The sequence below is a fragment of the Argiope bruennichi genome, chromosome 3 (genome assembly GCF_947563725.1).
Source record: "Argiope bruennichi chromosome 3, qqArgBrue1.1, whole genome shotgun sequence".
NCBI classification, from domain to species: domain Eukaryota; kingdom Metazoa; phylum Arthropoda; class Arachnida; order Araneae; family Araneidae; genus Argiope; species Argiope bruennichi.
The window spans coordinates 139,008,516-139,032,680 of record NC_079153.1 but is presented as its reverse complement, the minus strand read 5'-3'; the positions used below and the strand labels follow the sequence as shown (position 1 = coordinate 139,032,680).

The following is a 24,165-nucleotide window of genomic DNA, read 5'->3' as shown; positions in this document are numbered from 1 at the left end:
AATTTACAGATCATTTCAAGTAATATTGTACTTTTTTTATATACGAAAAAATGTTTTATACTTGTATAATAATTTAATTTTTAAAAGTTAAATAGTCCTGAATTTAGTTATGTTTGATATGAATTATTTAAATTCAATTAACAAATTTCATATAGTTTGAATTATTATATCACTCTTTTTTAAGTAAAGAATAAATTTCCATGCACCTAATACTTGCATAATAATTTAATTTTTAAAAAGAAAAATTATCATCATTTAAATGGTAAAAATATCTGTCAACATCATAAAAAAATTGCATTCAACAATTTTGGAAATTTACTGTACATTTATTGATTTTCAATGACATACAAAATACAGGATACTAATTATAATAAAATTATTGCATTTTGCGACGTTTATAATAACAAAGCAAAATGCTTTTTGACATCTCCCACTATTGACAAAAAATAATTCTTTACAAGAGCAAGAATCTTAGGGGAAACACTTTCATTTACATTCAAAAATATTTGTCTTTCATGAGAAAGTTGGGCAGAGTACCAGGTAACCACCGTCATGAAGCATTTTGGATTATCTGTCTATGAACTCAATACTCTACACTTGCTTTCTACATTTCCTTTTCAATGACTGATATCTGAAACGTTTGCTGGGATCTTATAGGAAGGGCCATCTATATTGGAGCAAAGAATGTTCTCATTGAGTTTTGAATCGAAAGAAGGCCCATCTGCCAATTCATGTTGTCGTCATGGAAAGATGAAGCTTCCAATGTTGAACGTGGAATTTAAAATCTTACTAAATGGAATTGACGAGCATTGGGTAGAGTATCGAACTGCACAGGGATCGGCGGTTGAGATGCGAATCCTCTAGTATATATAGAGATAAATATAAAACATGATGTTTTCCAGAAAATTAAATATAAGAAAAAAAATGTGTGATCTTTGAAAATATGCATATTATTAGTCAAATGTTTTATTGTAGACAAGCATGGTTTAACACACGCAAGATTCCCTTCTAATCGTAGTCCTTCCTAAACATAAAGATGAAACAGCTAATAAAAAAGGGTATAAATGAAGTGATATATTTTGTGTGTGATTTGAATCGATCATTATTCTAATGGATTATTCATTTCCTATTTTTATACAGATGGTCGCTACAATAAACTAAATTTAACAAATAACTTCTTACTGTAGTAAAATGAATCGTTATGTAGAATCAGAAAAGCTTTTATTGAATATTTCTCTGAGATATTAAATAAATGAAAAAAATATTCTGAAACAAATAATACTTAACGATTATGTTTTCTGTACTCATATTTTTAAAAAATTGTGTTTGAATTCAGCTTCAAAGTTTTTGTGTAAGTTTGAAGTCGATTCGTTTCTATTTCAAATGAAAGCTCAAATGTTAAGAGATGGAAGGAGAATGTCGAGAGCAATGAACAGAAGGGTGTTCGTTGCTCTCTATAATTGAAAAATGGAGTGATCATTTAATATAATTAATATACATTGAAATAATTGAAAATATGAGTGACTTTTAATTTTGAAGAAACAGCGTATCGTCTTTGGCGACCAGCTATTCCAAACTGAAATATTTCTAGCATTGACGAAATGATACTACCTGCTCTCGTTCATTTCCAATAAACTAGGTGCTTTCAAAAATTCATATTAAATGAAGAAATGTCCTAAAAAGATCTACAGTTTGCTCGAATAGGATCGTAGGCATTTTAATTTTACCTCATGAATAAAAAAAAATATTCTAAAAGTAACTGAAAGAGGGCACTCTCATGTCATACTGAGATATGTTAAGCAAACACAAACACACAATAAAGCAGATTACAATAACATGATAATGGGGATTTATTTTAAAGGGAAAGAAATTCAGCCTAACCACAACCACAAGGTATTAAACAAGTGAGTCGCATCACAGCTGTATGTAGCATGCCGGCATCGATATCACTAAAGGTCCGTTGAGTGGCATCTTTTAGTTCCACAAAAATGACTGGGGAGTCTCGGTACACGCGAGGCATTTAGCATCCCCACAACCAAAAATGTTCCGAGGCCATGTTTGGCGATCGCGAGGGAAATTTAAATTTACAATCTTGACTATCATTCTGCCTGTAGTGAAAGTATCTAACAGGACCCTCTTGGTTTTACTTGCAAAGTGGAGAGAGGCACCATCCCCTGCATGACAGTGGCGGCAAGCAACACAGATTTTTTCCTGCAATGCAAACACAATGTGATCACAAAAAGCGGCATATATCGTTTTACAGTGACTGTACAGGATTTTTAATCGCATATAAGACAACGCTCTTTTTTTTTTATTTTTTTTTTTACCTTTATTGAAGAACCAAACCAAACAGTCATATGAAGAGGGGAATGAAAAATTTAAAACCTTTGATGGTTTCAAGATAAAATCGTTATTTAAATTATTTAACATCTTTAAAGCTATATTTATAACTTATTTAATGTTTAAAAATTAAATAACAATTATAATTCAAGTATAAGAATTACTATTAAAGTTATAACTAAAATTCGAGTGGTATTGTTATATAATTAGAGTACAAAATTAGTAACATATTTATTGAAACTATTTCTAAATTTTTAGTTTAAATTGAAATAATTCTGGAAGAAATTAAAAATAAAAAATAAAAATAAAAAAGATTGCCCCGAATACAAACCTAATGCTCTACTGGAAATGCTAACAATTTGAAATAATTTTGAAAGGAAATAAAAAAAGATGTCTGGACCCTCATCATCTTTGATAAATTGTTATTTTATAAGCTATACTGAAAGTGATATTTATGACATCTTCCCGGAATTGGTTCGCTATTGCGCTTTAATATCTTAATGTATGAACACTGAACTGATATACTATCAAAGTACCAAATTTCATCCCGAATTCAGTTTTGGAACCCCTGTGCTACCTTTGTAAGATGTGAGAATATTTGTAAATGTAAACTGTCCACAAATATCCCATATATTATCTCATTTTTCAGTGCTCACAATGGCGCAGTATTATCAAGAATGGCTCTTGCGATAAAAAACACCCAAAACACCCATAAACAACATCAATGCTCACAGGTCTTCCAGCTGTAACATAAAACATTAGTTTCTTAATTTTGTCTTAGAAAGTAAGTTTAAAATAATAGTAGAAAAAAACTATCATTTTCAGATAGTTTATATATGGTGAAGTTTATTCACACTTCGGTTTTATAGCAATTTTTAGGAGTATTTTCAAATAAATTTTTATATTATAATAATAAGGTTTATTCATAATGACCTCAAAAATTGAAAACGGTGGAGTAATTGTGAAGGAGTCGTACAGCTTTAAATTTTAATTATTTTTAAGAAACAAATTCCTTAGCTTGTCTTCCTCTTCATCAAAAGCCATTTTATATATTTATTACTTCAAAAATGTTAATAATAAAATGGGTTGTTTAAACGCATTACTGTGCAGAATTGTGACTGATAAAAAATACTTTGCATTTTCATAAATGGTATTCAAATCTTCGTAATTAGATCATTCTTTTCAAATTTTTATAGCAAGTTCAAAAAGGCAAAACGCATTCATCATTGTTTCAAATATTCAGTATTACTTTATGTACCGAAATTATGAATGTTCACGATTTCTCCAGCTCGCCGTTCCAGTCGGTCTTACTTAAAATCCTTTGAAGCGAGATGCAAAACTGATGTATCCGTTGCACAGTAGAATATTTACGATGAAGTAAAAAGTCCGTTCGAAAAGCAAAACTTTAAACACTTTATGCTTTGTTTTTGGCAATTTTTTTAATTCAAAATGTGTGTTTTAGAGGTGTGTTTAGAGCGCTTTCTAATTTTTGGCTTACTTTCAAAATGACAAGTCATATCTATATTCCAAAGAAAGAACATTAAATACTCTAGAACACATTTTTTCGGAATGAAAATATAAATCTATTAAGCTGTCGCCATTGAAAGAGACGTCAAATACACCAAACACCTCTTCACCTTCAACTGCGAATTTATTTACGAAGAAAACAACAACTTGGATAGAATTGGGATGTTTACACATGTTTTTTTCTCCAACTCCGTGAAATGAAAAAAAAAAAGGAATGGATAAGGAATAAAAGGCGGATGGGGGGGGGTTGCAGAGAACTGAATCTTTTTTCTCTCTCTCCTCCCAAAGTTCCCATCATCGAACATATACGGAAATTCGACCGAACTTTCTTAACGTAATGGAAGTTTTGCCTGATATAGATTTTGTGTGTGTGTGTACACAAGATTGTACTTGCCATCCGACTTCCACAAAAGAATGGCCGTGGGGATTTCTTAATCCTAGATGAAAGGTTGCAGTTCCAGTTACGTAATGGAATGAGATTTTTCGATGGATGTCGAGTCCATTTTTTTTTTTTTTGTTTGTTTGATTTTGCTGGGATTTATTTGTTATGATGGCCTGATATTTCAACTAACTGTTCGCAATGGTAAGAGAAGATTAATGGCGAGTGTCGTTCAAAGGATTGAATTCCATTTCCTCAGAAGAGGTGTCTGTCTTCCAACGAAGTGCCCTCTTTTGGGGCTTCTCTTCTTGCAAACGAGCAAGAAAATCATGGGAGATGGATATAAAGTTGCAGATGTATTTAGAATATAATATCTTAATGGGAATGTATTAAGGACTTTTTCTAAGACAGTCAGACCCCCCCCCCACACACACATAAATGGTTCTTATTGATTTACTTTTATTTCGTTCAAAGAATGGAGAAAGAAGAAAATATCAAAAGAAATGCAATATGCCTGGAAAAATATTTTCCTCAAAGTACCTAGTATTTCAAGACTAAATTATACGTCCTGATAAATCAAATTATAACTGAAGTAGCAATAATGATGTTGGATTATTTTCTACGAATATGATTTAAGACCAAGCTCATTTTATTTTTGAATACACAGACTGTAATGTACCAGAAGTGATTATTCGATATATTGATAGGAAGCCATTTTTCTTGTTTCAAGTACTGGTGAAATATTTAAAGAGCATTCAGCGTAATTAAAACTTATTATAAAGCTCAATGTGTGTGTGTGTAGGCGCTCGACAGGCCAGACCGTTTGACCTACAACTACCAAATTTGGTACGTGTATACCTTGGAGGTCGGGAATGTGCACCTGGGGTCCCTTTTTTGAATTTTGAATTATTAATTAAAAACTAACTTTCCAACTAACCAAAAAATCTTCATTTCCCCACCGCCAAATGAGTAAGGCTTCAATTCCCCCCCCCCCCCCACGCTAATGAGGTTAGGCTTAAAATTTTTCGACCGATTATTTCAAACGATTCGGTTTATTTTCTTAATGTTTGATGCATTAAAATTAAACATTGTAAATGAATCGATGTTTCGGATTCATTCTGAAGTGATTTTCAACGGATGCGGACTTGATATAAATTATTTTTAGATATTAGTTGTTTTGTAATTAAATTGTATTTATGTTAGTTATATTTTTTTGTATATGCTTATAATTTTAAGTACATCATTTTTAAATAGTTTTTTTAACCTGTTTTCGACCGATTATTTTAAACAATTCAGTTTATTTTCTTAGTGTTTGATGCATTTAAAATCAAACATTGTTAATTAATCGATCTGCTCATGATGAATCTGAGAAAATTTTGTTCACAAATTTTTGAGATATTACATAAATTAAGAAAGATATTCTTTAGGGCCCATAAGGTTTAAATGCTCAGTGACTCTGTTTTCAGTAATCATATTATAAAAAAAATACTTTGTTTCAGTAAGAAATATTATTTTTTAACTGCAAATTAATCATTTCCACTTTAATTTAAAGCATAAATTCTACGGGAACTAACAGAAAATTAGAGAGATACAGATTACGTTATGACTGAAGGTCTTTATAATATTACGAGTGAATTATATGATTATCAAAATTTGAAGTTTTAAAATATTTTGATGAAGAAGTTATTAAAGTAGGAATTACATAAAATATTTATTAAAATTTTAACGAGCATGAAGATGAAATAATACTTGGTATCTCATTTGAATAATTGTCAAGTGAAAGCCTGCCTGGAAGAAAGTGATGATCAACTTCTATTTTTAATTAATTTTATTTGACATTAATAATAATATAAAGTATAATTTTAACCTTTCTATATAATTCTTTACTAAAGTTAAATAGTATAATTTTTGCCTAAAAGCTGTTATTACCGATTGTGTTACTGATTGATTTAATTAAATACTGAATTACCAAATGACCTATTAATGATTAATAATAATGACCAAAATTAATATTAAATACAAAAAGCTTTTGTACTTAAAATACTGCTGAAGGACAATTTCATTTTACAATCTGGAAAAGCCTCAATATTTGGAAAAAGAGTCTCACTGATGACACTTCAATATTTTTTAAAGAAATACTGCTTGAAGTGATAATTTGATGATTAGTATAACTCAGTGATTTCATAATATAAAGCATTTCTTAATAGTTCGAGTTAAGCATGATGCACATCCTCTAAAGTTGGCGTATAATAGCTTGAAATTTGCTCCATATATTTTCACATTCCATTGAAGTAAATCTGAAGAGAATTTAATTGCCGAATTTGCTTTATAATAATAATTATCAGCTGATATGAATTTAATCCCTCACCAAAAAGATGAATGTATGAATGAACGCAGGAAGTAAAATAAACATCAAATTATTCAATTCTTCCAATTACAGCACACTCCCGATTATCCGCGGAATTGTGTAACGCGGCCGCCGCGGATAACAAAAATCGCGGATAATCCGAAAAAAGCTAAAAACGGGTGTAGCAAAAGAGAAAACAGTCATTCCAACTTTGAAAAATCGTTTTATGTACAATAAAACGTAAAATAAACAGCAGGAAATGTTTAACGAAAGCTTAATGTTTTAGTATATCACTCAAAACTAACCTAAAATGCATTTTGTTAATGAAAACAGAAAAGTGCTTTGTACTTACGAGAGGCGTCAAGGATACACAGAAAATGAATACATATGTACTGTTTTAATACTGTAATGTATTATGTAATTACAAAAGCATAACTGTAAAACTACACCTTTTTGAAGAAATCAGTCATTTGTGTTTACTTCTTGCTTTGGAAGCATTTTCTCTTTGCTTGGAAGCAAAATAAAAACTTAGTGCGGCAGGCGCGGATAATCGGGAGTCTACTGTAGCTCTTTTCTTTTAAAAAATACTTTGACAAGAATGATCTGAGCATACAAAGCACTGCAGTAAAATTAGAGCTCATCAAATAATATACTAATATATATAATATATGTTACTTAAAAACTTCTTTCATAGCGATTAAAAGAAAATCGATTAAAAATGTATGCTTTCTTTCAAGTTTGAACAGTGGCAGGGGTGAGGTGAATCTCGCAGTGAAGGTGTTTGAATGATATTCGCTTATTTTGTCTGATGATCATCGCTCAGGGAAAAAAATCACTGACGCCTTGATATCAATGAAGTTTAGTCAACATGAAAAAGTTCTTGTCACTAATAGACAATTTTTAGTCTAGGACAAATGAGGAAGGTAGATAATGGTCAGTGGAATCTAACAAATTCTCCCCTCTTTCTTTTTCTGCGTGTTTCTGTCTCTGTGATGTCCAACAGTCGACTGATGACAAGATTTTATTGGGGTCACGTAAGAGAGAATAAAGATGCATATTGTGAAATCCATATAGAATCTATTGACTGTTGTTTCCTTCACGGAAGAGCGAATCTTAGAATTGGTATTTTAAATCATTTTACGTATCCCAGTCAATGCTAAAAGGGATGTTTGATTCTCTTCTTTAGAATATTATTACATACGAACATTCTAAATGTTCATAGCAAGCATTCATTTAAGGAAGTGCTAAAAATCTCCATTATTTTCCCGATTTCTCAGATCATCTCCTTACCATCGAGATTCAGACATCTGCTGTGATCATTCCCTCTTCACCTTGCTACTTTTTTTAACCACATCTTTATAAAAAGGGAGGTAGTAGAAAGTTCATTTATTTGCCCTGCTGTCAGGAGACATCACAAGAACAACTATTGTCTAGATTTCGAATTAGTCAAATATATTTATTACCAATGAATTAATGAAAATACTCTCTCTATATCTCACTCCAAACTTTAATTCATTATTTTATAAGCTCTAGAACATCGTTAGTTATAACTGCATATCGCCGAGATCTTGTTTGAACTGCTCGAACGTTTTGGGGATTCCCTACGATGGATGACAATTTGAATTTCACTAAGATAGAAAATGACTCATTAACTCTCGTTTTGGTTTAAAAACTTGAAGAATAGATTTGCTATCAAATACTGAGGAATAACTAAAAGAAACTCAACTCGTTTCGGCTGGCTCTTCATTATCAACGTTTTCACTGCCACAACTAGATTATAGTTTTATATATATTCGTTTTCAAATAGAAAAAGAGAAAGAGTGGGTTTATATTAAAAAGCGACCAACGGTTCAATAACAAATAACAAGTTATATGGGAAACACTAATACACAGCTAACAAAGCACAGGCGAAGCGTACACAGAACAGAATTTACAATAAACTGCAGCACAGAAGCAGCAAAATCAGTAATAAATAATGTAACAGCACAAAACGCGCAGGGAGAATCTGCAAACGAGATGCTTCACACAAGTACTCAAGTCTTTCGATCGTCTACTGATATCCACTGACTACTCACTTGAGCTGAAATCATTTGCCAGTCTGCTACTGACTCAATGGCGACTCACTTCACCTCTGTGTACAGACTTTTTACAGTTTCCGTGAAAGGACAAATAACGCTTTAGGAAGATAGCGATAATTTGCTTCCTAATGGAACTATTACCAAGTTTATAGCAGTATCTGGAGTTTCCGATTTGTCGCCAAAGTCACCAAATATTTGCCAAGCCGCAAAATAATTGCTAAGGCCACTGATCATTGCTCCGATTCATCATCCATCAGAGCTATCCGCAAAATTATCTTCGTTATTAGGTGATTTACGGCAATCAGAAACAACATTACAAATTTGTAGGAATACATTACGGTTAATATAATGCAATTCAGTTCGGACAGCTGGTTCGCCGAGATGAATGCTGATTTTACTTGAATATTTTAGGTAATTTGCTCTAAATAGCCTCTTTGGAAAAATAGTTAGTTTTTCGTTTCAAATTTTGATTCTGTAATATAACTCATTCTATTATAGATATTTTACACTGCCCAGCTTATTGAGCTATGTATCCTTTCCATTTTCAGTCATCTCACATAAAATTAAAATTAAAGAGAATGTAAGTAAATTTCATTTGAAAGCAAAAACTTTTTTCTGAAACATGTTTTTAAAAAATACCAGTAAAGAAAGTAGAATTGTTCAACATCGATGTCGTTCCTATATGTACTATAGAATATTTTTTTTATATAGCTGAGACTCTATCTGAAAGGATTATTCAATAAAAACTTCTCTAACTCATCGTAAAATTCAATTTTTAATTTTACTTTCATAAGGATCTAAATGGCATAAATAATACTAATTTTCGTTTTTTTTAAATGCACCTTTGAAAAAGTTATAAAACCTAAATTTTAGGCATTCCTTTGGTTCTAAAGAATCGTATTCAGTGAAATACTCTTGATACTCCAACTTTGAGATCAAAGGCTTTAGATTCTTAGATTAAAAAGAAATATTTCGATATTTTGCAACCAGTTTCGAAACGAGTTTTGAACATCATCATTTTAGAACAATCATCCATTTCAGTATTTTAGCGTAATTAGCCTTAGACTTAACCGGGTTTTGATTGGCGTATCTTATTTAAGTAATATTAACAAGTATTAGCATATCTTATCAGTGTAATGATGTAAAATCGCGAAGACACATAATTCACTCAGTATTAGTCGAAGCAGAATAAACCTTTCTTTTTATTTGAAATATATCAGAAGAATAATTTACTAAATATGCAAGGACCTAGATTTTGTTAGAAATATAAAATTCGTAATTCATCAAAACATTTATTTACTCAAACCGCATAAAATATTATCCATTTCTTCATTTAGATCATTCTTCGTTTAGATGTCTATGCCTAATATTAACTATTCAAAATGAACTGTGATCGTGAAAACATCGGTCGCATTTGTGATTCATAAAATTACTGTCTTCACTCATAGTTGCCGATTAAGAACCAAATACAATTTTGAAGTATCTGCCAATATTTTATATTCACTTGACGCCTTGTATATTCTGCGAGATTCGATGAACATTATCAGGTTTTCATGGATTCGAAGGTAGAAATTCGGTGCTTGAATACTATTCTAGATTACCAAATTTCGAAAATAACCGAACCGTACCGAAACGTAGTTTTTTGCATTGAAATTGAGAGCATGTATACATTTATTTAGACTGTTGTTGCTGCATTGCGAAACACATAATAGCCGGAAAATATTAAGCAACAGCTTAATAATTCAATTCAATCACCGGAAAAACAAGCAATATGTGAAAATATCTCTCTCCTGAAATACTCGGTTCAATATTTTGCACCTCTTCCCTGAAGAAAAACCTTTTGAAATGTGCCTCTGCTGTGTATCACTCGAAGCCATCCATGTTAAATTAATTTCGATCGACTAGAGACAAAGCATTAAGCATTTCCAAGAACAAAATAAAGATGCAGTGAAATTCTTACCGCGTTCCTCTTAAATTAACTCCGAAGAACAAGGCGGAATCGAACTGCGAGCCCGAAAACAAAAGGGACTCGTGCACGGATTGTCTGGATGAGGGGTGAAGTATTTACATATCAGACACTTGGTGGCCTTGATCGATGACAAAGCAGTTTTCCAATTGGCGAAGATTTTCGCCACATACCGCAAGGCGAGGGTTGCAGTGCGAATTTAAATTAAAACTTGTTATTCCTGGCGACTGTAATTACTGTTTATGGACTGGCAGCGAAGCCTTATTGATAAGGGCCGCCTCCTGCAAGGAATGTTGTGCTGTGAGAACGGCGCGGGATGCGTCTGACGGAAAAGGCAGCTGAGCGGAGGCCGTTAGATTAGACTCTGTTTGACGGCCGAGAGGGGGGCTTTTCGAACAGATAGCGCATTCGGCGTGCAGCCCGAATTCGAGCTCCCATGCAGAAGCTACAAATGATGATGGCCGAAGGGATTAATGATTTACTCAAAATGCTCGGTTTTAGATCGGAATTGTCGTTTTTTCTTTCTTTCTGTATATCTATGATTTGATATCCCAAGCTTCAAAACGTAGTATCAAATAATGAATGTAATATCTAATAAGTAATGCTTACGTGATTCCACCTAGTACTGAATTAAAAAAAAATTGCAGATTTCATAATATTTATAGTAATGAATTAAAAATTAAATTAAAGAAGATGATTAACAAATAAAATATGCTTTTTAGTACCTAGGTAAAAGTGTGCTTTAAAAATAACTTTTATTAAAGCTGTTTTCAATAAAAAGACTGTTAATTCTGTTTGACATCATTCTTGGTTTTAGAATAAAATTAAATAAAGTCTGGAGTTAATTTAAAGTTTAATTATTTTAAATCTGCTGCTTTAATCGACCAGTCCGTTTACAAGAATTACTGATTTATTTTTAAAATAATCTATTGCTATTAATAGGATATTTTCAATTCGTTCAACAAAATATTCGAAAATTTCACAATATAGTAAGTATTTAAAGATAATTTAGTAGCCTTATACTTCTTCTGTTCTTTATTGACACGAAAGTCATTAACGGAGCCAAATAAATGATGTTACTATTTACGTCTTCTAGCATCAAACAGTATCTTGTCAATAATACTTTTACTTATTTCTTACTCAAAACATGAAGCTGTTTCTCATCATTCTAATTATATGCTTATTATTATATTAAACTGCTTATATTAGTTTGTTGGAATAAAACATTCTAGTTTAAAAAAAAAACACCCTAATTCAGTTTATCTGGTATATTTCCAAATATGCTCACAAATTGGGAAACCTTTATTATGGATTTCCCCAAAAAATGTGATGAAATAAAAAAGGAAAATTAATTAGTAATTACTAAAAATATTTTAAAAAAAGAAAAAAAAAATATTCGTACGCTTTTAAAAAGGGAAGAGAAACAAATAACAAGATATTTGTATAAATACTGAAAACACTGTAATCTCTTCTCGACATGAAAAGTAATATTATAAATAATGTTCGTTTAGATTTTTTAAAAATTCTAAAATTAAGAAATAAATTTCACTAACTGTGCTAAATTATTATCATTAAATTTTTTTTGTATTTTATGAAGGCTTAAAAAAACTTTTTGATACCATAATATATTAGACAATCATCGTTTAGTCCAATAATTTAAGTCAGAGAATGGGTGGCCATCGTCTTTCTTCACATATACCTTATTTATTTTATCGTGACATCTTAAAAGTTCAAAATGATTTTTTCAATTTTTAAAAGCAAAATTCATTTTTCCTCCTGCGGACAACAAGCACACGGTCAAATATGTTGTCTAATAAATATTTTATGCTAAGATATTTACTTTCATAAGCATTTATATGCTAGTATAATCGCCAGGAGCCTTTGTAAATTGTTATTTACCATCGCATCTTCACAAATTTGGTGTCGATGGAAATAACTCGAGGGGATCAGGTTTGATGAGATGCACGAACTGATTAACGAGTTAATTAACGTGATTAATTAACAACTATCTTGAATTTTTTCCATTACAACTATTTCTCTTTTATACTGAATCAGTCTTTCGTCATGAAATTAACCTTTGAATAAAATTGTCTGGAATTCTGATGATAATTTCGAGATTTAAAGGGTTTTGAAAAATGATTTTTCCAATGTTAAGTCTTGTAAGCTTTCGGCGATATCCCGGTGACTATTATATATTTCTACAAAATTTCCACTCACCTAAAGAAAATTATCATCTTTCATAAAGTCATGAAATGCATAAAATATTTTGTGCAAATGTGCAAAGCAGGAAATATTCTCGTGTAGATATTCTTTCTCTTCAAACGTTCATATGACGTTACCGCACTTGTTGATCCAATGCTGTTGCTTCAATGATTGAGTATGAACAAAAGTTCAGGCTATGACTTTAGAGTATGGTTATATTTGGAACTGGCTTCTGATTGGATGGCACGTTTTGCTGAAACTGGTGAAATGTGAGAAACAAAGAAGTTTCTCCTATTCGAAAGTTTCAATTCGTTGTTCATACTGATTTCGGGACCAGAAATAGGGCATAATTCTTCCACGAAAATTTGTGATCTGTATGTGAAATATGTCCAAGAAAAACTATGGCCAAAACTCCGTCATCGTATTTCAAGGATAGAGTAGGAATACAAAAAGATATTAAAGCCATGAAGCAAGTTCAAAAGCAGCATCAACAGACATTTTATTTGATGAAAATGTAATGGCGAGTTTAAATTGGGAAAAATTCCTAATCATTGCAAATAACAAAAATAAGCTGATTGGTTTGTTCACGGATAAATCCGAAGTCGCTTGCATACGTGCTATTCTGATGATGATTAGGTGCGTGCCAAAAGTGGCCTTACATCGGTGAAAAGCTCATAATTAAAATAAAAAATAAAATTTAAATAGCTAACAAAGGAGTAACCATTCAAAAAATATTTCATATGCATGTGTACTAGATGAAAGAGAAGCTAAAGAAAATTAAAAAAAAAGCATAAAAAGAAAAAGTGGTGAAAATCTAAATGACTCAACCAGAAGCCTACGTAATATTCCACAATAACAGTATCATTGAAGCGTAATTAGTAAATAATAAAAACTTACCAAAAAAAGGCAGTTTGCAAACTGAAAAATAAAAGAATTTTAAAAAGAGAAAAATATAAATAAATAAAAATTAAATAAAAAAATTGAGAAAATAAATGAAACATATATTTTAACATATATAAACATAAATTGCGTATGTGTTAAGCAAGTTGAGAATAATATTGATATACTCAGTCATTCTAGAAACCACACTCAAAACTTAAAAAAATCATCCTATTCTACATATATTGATGGTGAGGATATTGATCCATTAGTAATCGTGAGAACTTGTATTCCCCCGCATATGGAACTGTTTTTTCTAAAGCGGGAAAAAGGCAGGAAGGAACAAAAGGTTTATTCATCGAGAATGTATGACAAACTGACTATTCCAACCCGCCGGAAAGCCCACCAAAAATTTGAATGACCGGACAACAGCAACAGCAACACTGGCGGGAACTGTAGTTGAGTCCAAAGAGCCATCACCGGCCACGGTACAACCCTTCCCTAAGGAAGTACGTCCCATCAGAGATGGGAGAAGCCAGACCCCTCCCCCCTCCTTTTTCGTGTACACACAGGAGTGGCGAGAACCAACCATCATACCGGAAGCTTCTCATCCTCAATGACGAGGTGCCTCCCAGTGGGACTCATCAAGAAGGTATACTTAATTTCATTTTTTTCTGTATGTGATAGAGTGTCTACAATTTTCCAAAAGGAAAAATTTAGCAGTCTTAAAATTATTGCAAAATCATCCGTATTTGCATCATTCATCACAGGTTTTTAATCAGTGTGATGTTTCTCGGTCAAAAATAACTGAGAAAGGCATATAATTTTATCTGGATTATACGGCGCATCAATAAATGGAACTTACCTATTTGTGATGGCAAGAAATCCACTAGTACATGTGCCAAAACAGTCTAATGCAACTTCAATGGAGGCCACACAAAGTATCCGATACCTTATAGAAATAGGATAAAGATTTATATCTTTCAAATGGATTAAATTTCGCCCCAGACTGTGCTCCTGTGAACTGTGTCCTGGCAAACAAATTCAGTCGACAGGTCGAGAACATCATTTTAATGTCTGTGACAATTATCTGCTGATGTGTGTAGCACATCGTTGGCGATTTTGTGATAAAAACAAAAGACGCGCATGGCATGTCTTTCCACCGCAAGTGGTTAAATGAATGATCATCGATATCGATGCTTCATCAGAGCAGCGATATAAAAATAAAGCAGTCAATTTAAATACCCACTTCAGACACAGTTGAACACCATTTATTTAGGTTTTTCTACCAGGTGCAAACATGGCTCGAAAATAAATTTAATAATGTGGAATAGGGTTGGATTCTGAAACGTGATTTTTTAGTTCCTTTTCGAACAATGCAACTACCTGCTCCAAATTCCTTTTTGAGTATAACTTCTGTTCTTACTTAAAGCTGCATTCCTATTCCTGTTTTAAAGCTGTTCCTGCCAAATTTCTGCATTTTTTTTGCAATATGTCATGAGCAATTCCGTTTAAATGCCGTGTCAGCAAAAGGAATCTCCAAAAAAGAGAATCAATCTTTGGCATCGAAGGAAATGAAGGTGGCAAATGAGACGGACCCACCATCATTGTTTATTCGTTTTTATGATCAAATACAACACATTTTTATCTGCAATTACGTTTGTTGTATTAAAATGATATAATAAATGCAATGGTCTGGAAAATACATCTTATACTTTTTTAGAAAATTTAAAAAATGCATTCTTAACTTGTGAAATTTTTGTAATATATAATGTAACGGTCATATAGAAATGACTCTTATTTCACGAAATTCAGCCCTAAAAATTCTCATGAAACGTTACCATAACTATTGAAGTGGAAAAAAATGTGTAGTTTCCGTTCCATTTACCCCATGCCAAAGAAATTAGAAAATAGAAAATGCGCAAAAGAATGTTGAGTCATTTTGAGATCAGTTTAAAGATTGCAAAAAAGTTATAATGAAAAGTGTAGAGTCCACAGACCGGCCTCTCTTTTTTTTTTCCTATTCAAGTTTTTCACAATATAACAGTAAATTTGGTAAGCTTGGCCGCTACTGTTTAAAAGAGTGGATAAAAATCCCGCTTAGAAACTGCATAGAAATTATTTTGGTATACACTTGAGAATCGACACTTTTGAATCGTGCTCATTTAAATACACCACAGACTAGCTGAATTTCCCACTCCAAGCTTCCATACCACACCAGTGCACTAACATATATATAGATATATATATATATATGCATATATAAGTAAATACTTTTTCAGAGCCTTAAATAGAAATGCATTTGACCGTTTGCGCTCATCTTTCGGAAGTAAGATCCATCTTTTTTGAAAACTGGAAAGATCAATTGAAATTTTAATAAGGGCTGGGACAAGTCATTTTGCAAGATAATATACAATCTCAGTATTTATTTTACGCCCTGCAGTTTATTTTTGAATTTTTAGAATGACATGTTTCTTTTAGAATAATCGCTTTTGAATCATCTAGGAATAAATGAAAAAAATGCCACATCCCATTCAATTTCTTTTTTCATTTAGAAGTCAAAGTTCACCACTTAGCAGGAGGGGTGTGGCACTTATGACGATCACACTGGACCCTTAATTAAGTGATTCAGGCAATACATTCTTTTCTATACGTTTTTTTTTTTCAATTTAAAATATGCGGTCATTAATGTGACAAATGAGACTTACGAGCTATGATTGCTTATTAGTTTTTATAATTAAATACAACAAATTTTTATCAGTAATTATGTTTGTTGTATTAAAATGATATAATAAATACAATGATCTATAAAATGCATCTTATAGTATTTTTTAGAAGAAAAAAATTAAATAAAAGCTTTCTTAACTTGTGAAATTTTTGTAATATATAATGTAAGCGTCATATAGAAATGATTCTTATTTCATGAAATCCAAGCCTAAAAATTCTCATGACACCACCGTCTGTGTCTGGATTACTAAAACACAATATTCTTAAACAAATAAAACAATAATAAAACTCATAAAAACACAATATATAAAAAAGAAGGGAGAATGTCTTTTGAAATATTATTTAAAATGACAGAATTAAGGTACCGAAAAAGAAAAACCTTCGCTTAAATTTTATTCGATGAGATATGCTTAAGTTCCTAGATTAGTTATAAAAATCGACATTTTGCTTACTTTTTAATCAAATAAAGTTTTGAATGGTATTTCGTAAACACCGTCTCCTCAGATGCTTGCTTATTCTCACCGTCTAAAGTAAATGTATTTTCATTAGTATTTAGCTCCCAAATTTAAGTAACTTTAGTTCCCAAATTTAATCAGCTCTCCCAATTCATTCAACTTTAGTTCCCAAAGGTCAAACTATTTTGCAAAAACAGAACTCAAACACTTTGGGATTTTATTATTTATAGAGATATATCCACTGTGGAAGTATAAAATACCTATTTTCCCACAAAATATTCCTATGAATTTTCTCATGAAGAAATTTTATGAGGATAACTTTTCATGATCATAAAACTATTTTGTAACAGTTTAAAATTTTTTTATAAGCATATTTTTTAAGTTTGGAGAAGATAATTCTTCTGGAAGCTCTTTTAAGTAAATTCTGGAATAGTATTTGCTGGAACCACGCAAGTGAAATTGCTTTTCTGCAGATATTCCAGAACGCTCACTATTTCCGGTATTTTGCCCAGAATTGCCCCTTTCTGTACCGAAGAAAGTTGGAAAACTGCTCTTTCCATCGAAGTACACAACAGCTTCTTACGTGTGTTTTCAGACCACAATTCCTTATTCTTTTCACTTTTCCTGTCGCTGATGATCTCTGCTTCGAATTCCTGGAACGTTTATTTGGTTTCCTTTTCTCTTGCCAATACGAATCCCAGTCACGGTTCCGGTCAAGCGGAAAGGAAACCGAAATGTGTCACCTTTCCGAACAAAGTAATTTGTTCGCAGTTAAATTCGAACAAAGGGAAAAGAAGTACTGCCAGATAGTAAAAAAAAGTGAGAGAAGGCTTGGGGGGGGGGGGAATGTGGTGAGTGTTTGAGATCCTCCGCGAAAAGCTTCCAGAATGTAAAGCGGTGTGACATCAAATAGACTTTCGGTCAACCGCAGAGTGTCGGCAAATTGATTTTGAAGCTCCAAGGAATTTAATTATGGTATCTCGAAGAGTGGTATTCTTCTACAGAGAATGGTAGCAATCAGTGAGATTGAAAATGGGAGAGGAAATCGAAAGTTAATTTCACAATATAATTTATTGTATAACAAGCCACCTATGACGACAAGTTGTATCTCTGGCATCAATGTTTATTGAAATTTTGTATTAAATATTTTATGTGATTTTGTCTGTTAATAGATTCTTCATGAAAATATTTTTAAGCTTCGAATTTTCATAATCATATAACTCATACTATTATGGAAGCCTTATGGCATTCTCTTCATTTTACCAAGCATTTCCCTTAATTTTTGTTATTGAAATTTGTAAAAAATGCACATTCTTCAACAATGTAGTCTAATTTCTAATCTAAAACAATATAAAATTTGACAATTTCTTCATATTAATTGTGTTTTAAATAACACTTTCAATATTTTACCGATACTTTCCAGATTCATTTTGAGATTTGCTTGCTCTTTTGCTTTCATGAAATCTATTTTGTCAATATTGGTTGCACTGATTAGAAATATGAAACAGAAAAAATATATATATATGCCACTTTAATAGTACATTTTATCAACAACTTTGTTCTTCTTACATAAGTTTTTGTATATCATTCACCACATATTTTATATTCGTCCAGAATTCTTGTTGGAAAGTATTTAAAAAAAGAATTATACATAGAAAAAATATTTGTCCTTACTGACCTTCTTGGGAAGAAAATGTTTCAAATTTTAAAATGCTGTAAATATCGTTTTTGTATTGTAGGAAATTTTCTTGCATAAATGGCAAAATTTTGAATAAATTAAAAGTATTAAAAAAAGTGCCGAGATGTATATTTTCACTGACAAAGCAAACATGTGACAAATGAGGTAGCTCTAGGTTAAACGGACTGATCTGTAGAACACACACACGATAAACTTTTAGAAGAGATCGATTATTTTAAATGAGTCAAAAGCGCAGTCGCATATTTGGATTAGATTTTGATAAAATATGTCAGCAATTTTTTATACTCCAAGATCATTTCAATAAATCCTTCAAATATTTAAACTGTTACCAAATTTAAATTTGAAGAGAAAATAATCAGAAAGCCGGAAATTACCACTGATTTGTACATTGTATGATGGTAGCTAAGGGACAGATTAATATTAAAGACAGATTAATATACATTATGAAAAAGACTAAAAATTAAAAATAAATTTCGATATGATATATTTTTTAATGCTATAGAAATAAGACTCTTGTTCTGATTGAATACAAATTGCTGAATTTAAGATCCGGCGTAACCTTACGTCAGTGATTCTCAATAGCATAGTCGAAAATTTCGGACGGGCCTTTGAAGCATCTGCCGGAATAAACTCAAAGTAGTTAATAGAATTTAGACAATTATAAAATTATGATATCATCATGTGGTTGAAAATAAACACTAGCAATATAAATTTGGAAATTCTTGAAATCTACAGTTATATAAAGCTGAATGTGTGTGTGTGTTTGACCATTTGACCTACAGCTACCAAATTTGGTACACGTATACCTTGGAGGTCGGGAATGTGCACCTGGAGTTCCTTTTTTTAAATTTTTAATTAAAATGTTAATTATTAATTAAAAACTAACTTTCCTGCCAAAAAAATCTTTTCATTTTCCCCACCGCCAAATGAGTAAGGCTTCAGTTTTTTTTCCAACACTAATGAGGCTAGGGTTAACATTTTTCGGCCGATTATTTCAAACGATTTTGTTTATTTTCTTAATGTTTGTTGCATTTAAAATTAAACATTATTAATGAATCGATCTTTCAGATTCATTCTGAAGTACTTTTGAATTAAAATAAAACATGATAAAAGAAATTAAAAATTTCTAATCTGCATAGGCTTACCCCAACTGGCGTAGAAAAATTCACGCCTTTGCGTTACCGTAACTGGCGTTGAAAATTCACACATGCGCATTGTGTTCTGATCGTTTAATCTATTTTCAACGGAAGCGAAATTATTTTTAGTTTAGTTGTATGTTTTTGTAATTAAATTGTATTTATGTTAGTTTGAGTTCATCGTTTTTTAAATAATTTTTTTTACCTTTTTTGGACCGATTATTTTAAACGATTCTGTTTATTTTCTTAGTGTTTGATACATTTAAAATTAAATATTGTTAATTAATAGACCTGCTCATGATGAATCTGAAAAAAATTTGTTGACAAATTCTTGAGATATTACATAAATTAAAAAAGATATTCTTTAGTGCCCATAAGGTTTAAATGCTCCGTGATTCTGTTTTCAGTAATCATATGACAAAAAAATGCTTTGTTTCAGTAAAGAATATTATTATATTAATTGTAGATTAATCATTTCCACTTTCATTTAAGGCATAAATTCTACTGGAGCTAACAGAAAATTAGAGAGATACAGATTACGTTATGACTGAAGGCCTTTATAATATTATGAGTGAATTGAAATTTGAAGTTTTAAAATATTTTAACGAAGAAGCTATTAAAGCAGGAATTACATAAAATATTTAATTATTAAAATTTTAACGAGCATTAAGATTGGCGAACCGGCTGGTCGCCAAAGGCGGCTAGTATACAATAAAGAAACAGTATTCTTGTACTATATCTAAATGTGAAATTAGTTTTCATTAAGAAATTCATTTGGACAGGTATTTCTTTTAGATCAGTATTGAGGCCTTTCCATGGTGTTCACTATTCAAGACACAAAAGAAGCAATTAAGTAAGGATCTTTAATGGAAATAAAATGCACATCTGTGTTTCTAGGTCTACGCATCTCGGGAGTCATTGACATTCAAGTGTCACTCACATATTCACCGAGTCACACCATTTGTTTTAAGTAAGTTTAACAAGTAACTGCATTATTTCAGAGATGATATCAACACCGTATCTCTGTTTTGAATAGACGCATTTTATTCAGCTAACCTTACTACAATCCCAAGTAAAATGATCAGAGCCGCATTGCCCAGAAATAACTTCCTGCAATTGGAAGTAGTGTGCCGAAGCACATGCAGAGGGAGCTATTGTCCGATACCAAAATCAGCTCGATGTACAGAGCGTCGAATCTCTGACAAATTTTGGGATAGAGCGGGAGAATCCAACTGATTCATTCGCTGACACTTCATAGTAAAATTAACTTCAAAAAGAAATTCGATTGGGAGTCATAATGGGAAAGATTTCTATCTGTTAACCTTTTTTGAATTTATTGAACTCGTTATTAGAATGTCAATTCATCAATTAGAATGTGGCTGCGGTCGTTTTCTTGTCCGCTTAAAGAGGTCAGAAAACTAACGGTCATTCTAACTACCGTATAATTAAGTTTTAAGAATCCACCAAATCGGCTCAACCGCAATAAATATGTGTGGTGTGATTGAGTCTTAGAGGATCATGCCTTCTCATAGATTCTTAATTATGATGATTGTTTTTGTAACTTCTGATCATTCGTGTGTCCGGATGATATTACATTTTTTTAAATTTTCTTTTAAAGATCGTCTTGTCTTTATTGTATTTACCTCATCACATAACTCATTTTAAAGATCATCTGATTGAAGTGAAACATGAACGGCAAATGAGTTGATTTATAGCCTGATTATACTGATGGTAAAATCAGAATTACTAATAATTTGAGCCTGGATTGAGAAAAAATGAGAAGAAAATGTTTGCCTTCAGAGCTTTTTGAAAATTATTGACTCAAAATCAGCAAATGTTTTTACGTTTACACTGAAATGTGAGGAACATTTCAATGTTTTAAGAAAAACCGATTCCACTTAATTTTTTTAAAAACATTTATTCATTGGAAACAATAGCAGTACTTTATTTTTCATAAAATATATTTTATTTCTATTTCAATATACACTTTTATTTAATTTGCCATGTTTCATGTTCATTAAACGAGAATTCTTCAATCGCTTCATGGGAATTGTAGTTCCCATCAATTTTCAATCAATTTTAATTTTCCATCTAGAAATTTGAAATTTTCTACAATTTTAAGTTATTAGTAGATACATACTATTTTTAATTTATCATACTTTTTTTGGTTAATTTGGTTAATTTTGATTCAGACTCATGATGATACCTAGTAGTGACTTTGAAAAAAAATTCCGGTCGAGGGATAGAATTATCTTCAAGGAGATATATTGGATACTCTTCGCAATAACAGAGGATATTAAACTTTTGAATGAATTAATATAGATGTTAAACATTAATTGGAATTAAAATAGTTTAACAATATATCTTTTATATTTTTATAATAGTTTTTTAAAATTTTTGTTTTCTTAATATTTTTAAAAGTTTAATAAGCATTAAACTTTTCAAAATATTAAGAAATTTCTTATTTTTTTACCTTACATCGAAAGAGTGTTACTATCTCATATACAATGTTTAGAAAATTGTAATCGTTAAAAGTATTGCATTCGTCATAGAATTCAAATTCGAGATTTTGAAGAATTTTTACACTTTTGAACCTCCTAAATTCGAAATATATACTTTTAGAATGATGTTGGTTTGTCTTCAAACCTTATATTGCGTGCTTTTGCCAATGTTAAAATTAGAATTAAAAAAAACTTTCTTTGGAAATTAACTCCGACATAGGATTTTCTCATTTGCTTTCATTTTCTAGTAAATGCACTTTTAATATGTATAACTTTTTGTACATTCATTCAGTTAAATTCATATTTGTTTGCTTCTCAAATTAACTGAAATAAAAAAAAATGAATTCCATTATAAACGTTTAACAGTCCACAAAGTCAAAAATCTGGACGAAACTGGTCGTCAAAGGAGGCTAACTCATGTTAAGAAGGAAAGAGAAGAGATTCTTTTGTTTTTAAACCCTCTAATGATTTCCTCCTACGCGTTCCCTAAGATTTGTATCGATTGCATCTATACCCCCTTGCACGATGCCGCTACATCACTAAATGCAATTTTTTTAGTATAATACAAAAAAAAAATCGCTTTACACAACTTTGATTGCATGTTTAAGGTTCTTTAAGGACATATAAATTATGTGATTTCATAAAACCTTATTTTGAAATCATCTTGCAAAGGACTTCAAATTTGCTCGTTATCAAGTTATGGTTGGAGCAAAGTACGAATAGCTGTTTTTATTACAACCAATATTTTCCTTAAAATATTCCTCAGATTTAAGAAAAAAAGAATACTCGAAGAGAAAAAATGAAAGGGAAATACAATTTTCCTTGTTTTCTTTCTTTTCTTGTAATTTTAATTGTAATATTGCATTTATAGTATTAAAACTAGAGTGAGCTAATAATCATATATTAGCACATGTGTACAATTTTAGATTCTTTTATATCTATAATGTTTGAAAATGCTATCGATTAGTTTTGCTGATTCTAAATTGGTGTGTACAGTTTTAGCTTTCCAAAAAAAAAAAAAAAAAAAAAAAAATTCTACTTATTTGTGTGAGTCGATTTCAATAAATTTTAGAATGAAGAGATTATTAATTAATCTAACCCTAAAATTCAAAATTAACTACATACCACTTTATATTTACAGATATTAAAAAGAAGTTTTTAAAAGACATTAATATATCTTTAAGAAGAAATTTCCATATTTCAAATCAAAACTGTAATAAAAAGGATATATGATGAATAAACCAAAAATCAATAAAATTTTATTTAAAAAAATCATTAATCAAATGTTGCTTGACCGTGTAAGACAGAGATTAATTTTAAGTTTAAAATGTATTTACACTTTGAAAAAAATTCTAAAAACTAAAAGAATACAAAAACAAATTCCTTATTTTTATGTATCCAAATTCCTGAGCGACAGAAACTAATGTTTGTAAGTGGAAAAAAATGGAATATAATTCGATAATAATAAAAATAGTTTAAGAAAATTATAGTTTTGCCTGAGACAAAAATTCAAAAGAAGGATTTGAGATGTAAATTTTTGAAAGACATGAGCAATCGCAATCTTACTAACTGCACTTTCTCCCGAGTTGTACAGAAGATGCAGAATAAGAATTAAATAACAAGAATCTTGAGTAAGTTAGTTGTACAGCAGCGTCCCCTAGTGGATCCGAAACGAAGCCCGCAGTTCGTGCATCTCTTCTAGAATTCGCATGATCTGCGGTTGCTCCGATCTAGTCTGCCGGATTTCTCCTCACACAATCCGGGATCACTTTTGACGGACTCCGGCAACCATTGCGCACCACGCTTTGTAGCTGAGCGCGAAGTAAAAAGTAAACAGCAGAACTTTCTGCATGCAGACCTGAGGAGACAGACAGACACTTCCATTCACTTAACGAAAGTCAAGAGAAATTTAGGTGAGTGAAAAAACAA

At 31.2% G+C, this 24,165-nt stretch overlaps 1 protein-coding gene across 1 annotated transcript in view; it reads left to right on the top strand.

Moving 5' to 3' along the window:
* The first annotated feature begins 23,935 nt into the window (after positions 1-23,935).
* LOC129963769 (zeta-sarcoglycan-like) overlaps positions 23,936-24,165 on the top strand; it is a 91,884-nt gene continuing 91,654 nt past the window's right edge. Inside the window, exon 1 of the mRNA XM_056078317.1 lies at positions 23,936-24,149. The gene's annotated coding sequence lies outside the window, so the exon portion shown is untranslated. The remainder of the gene's footprint in view (positions 24,150-24,165) is intronic.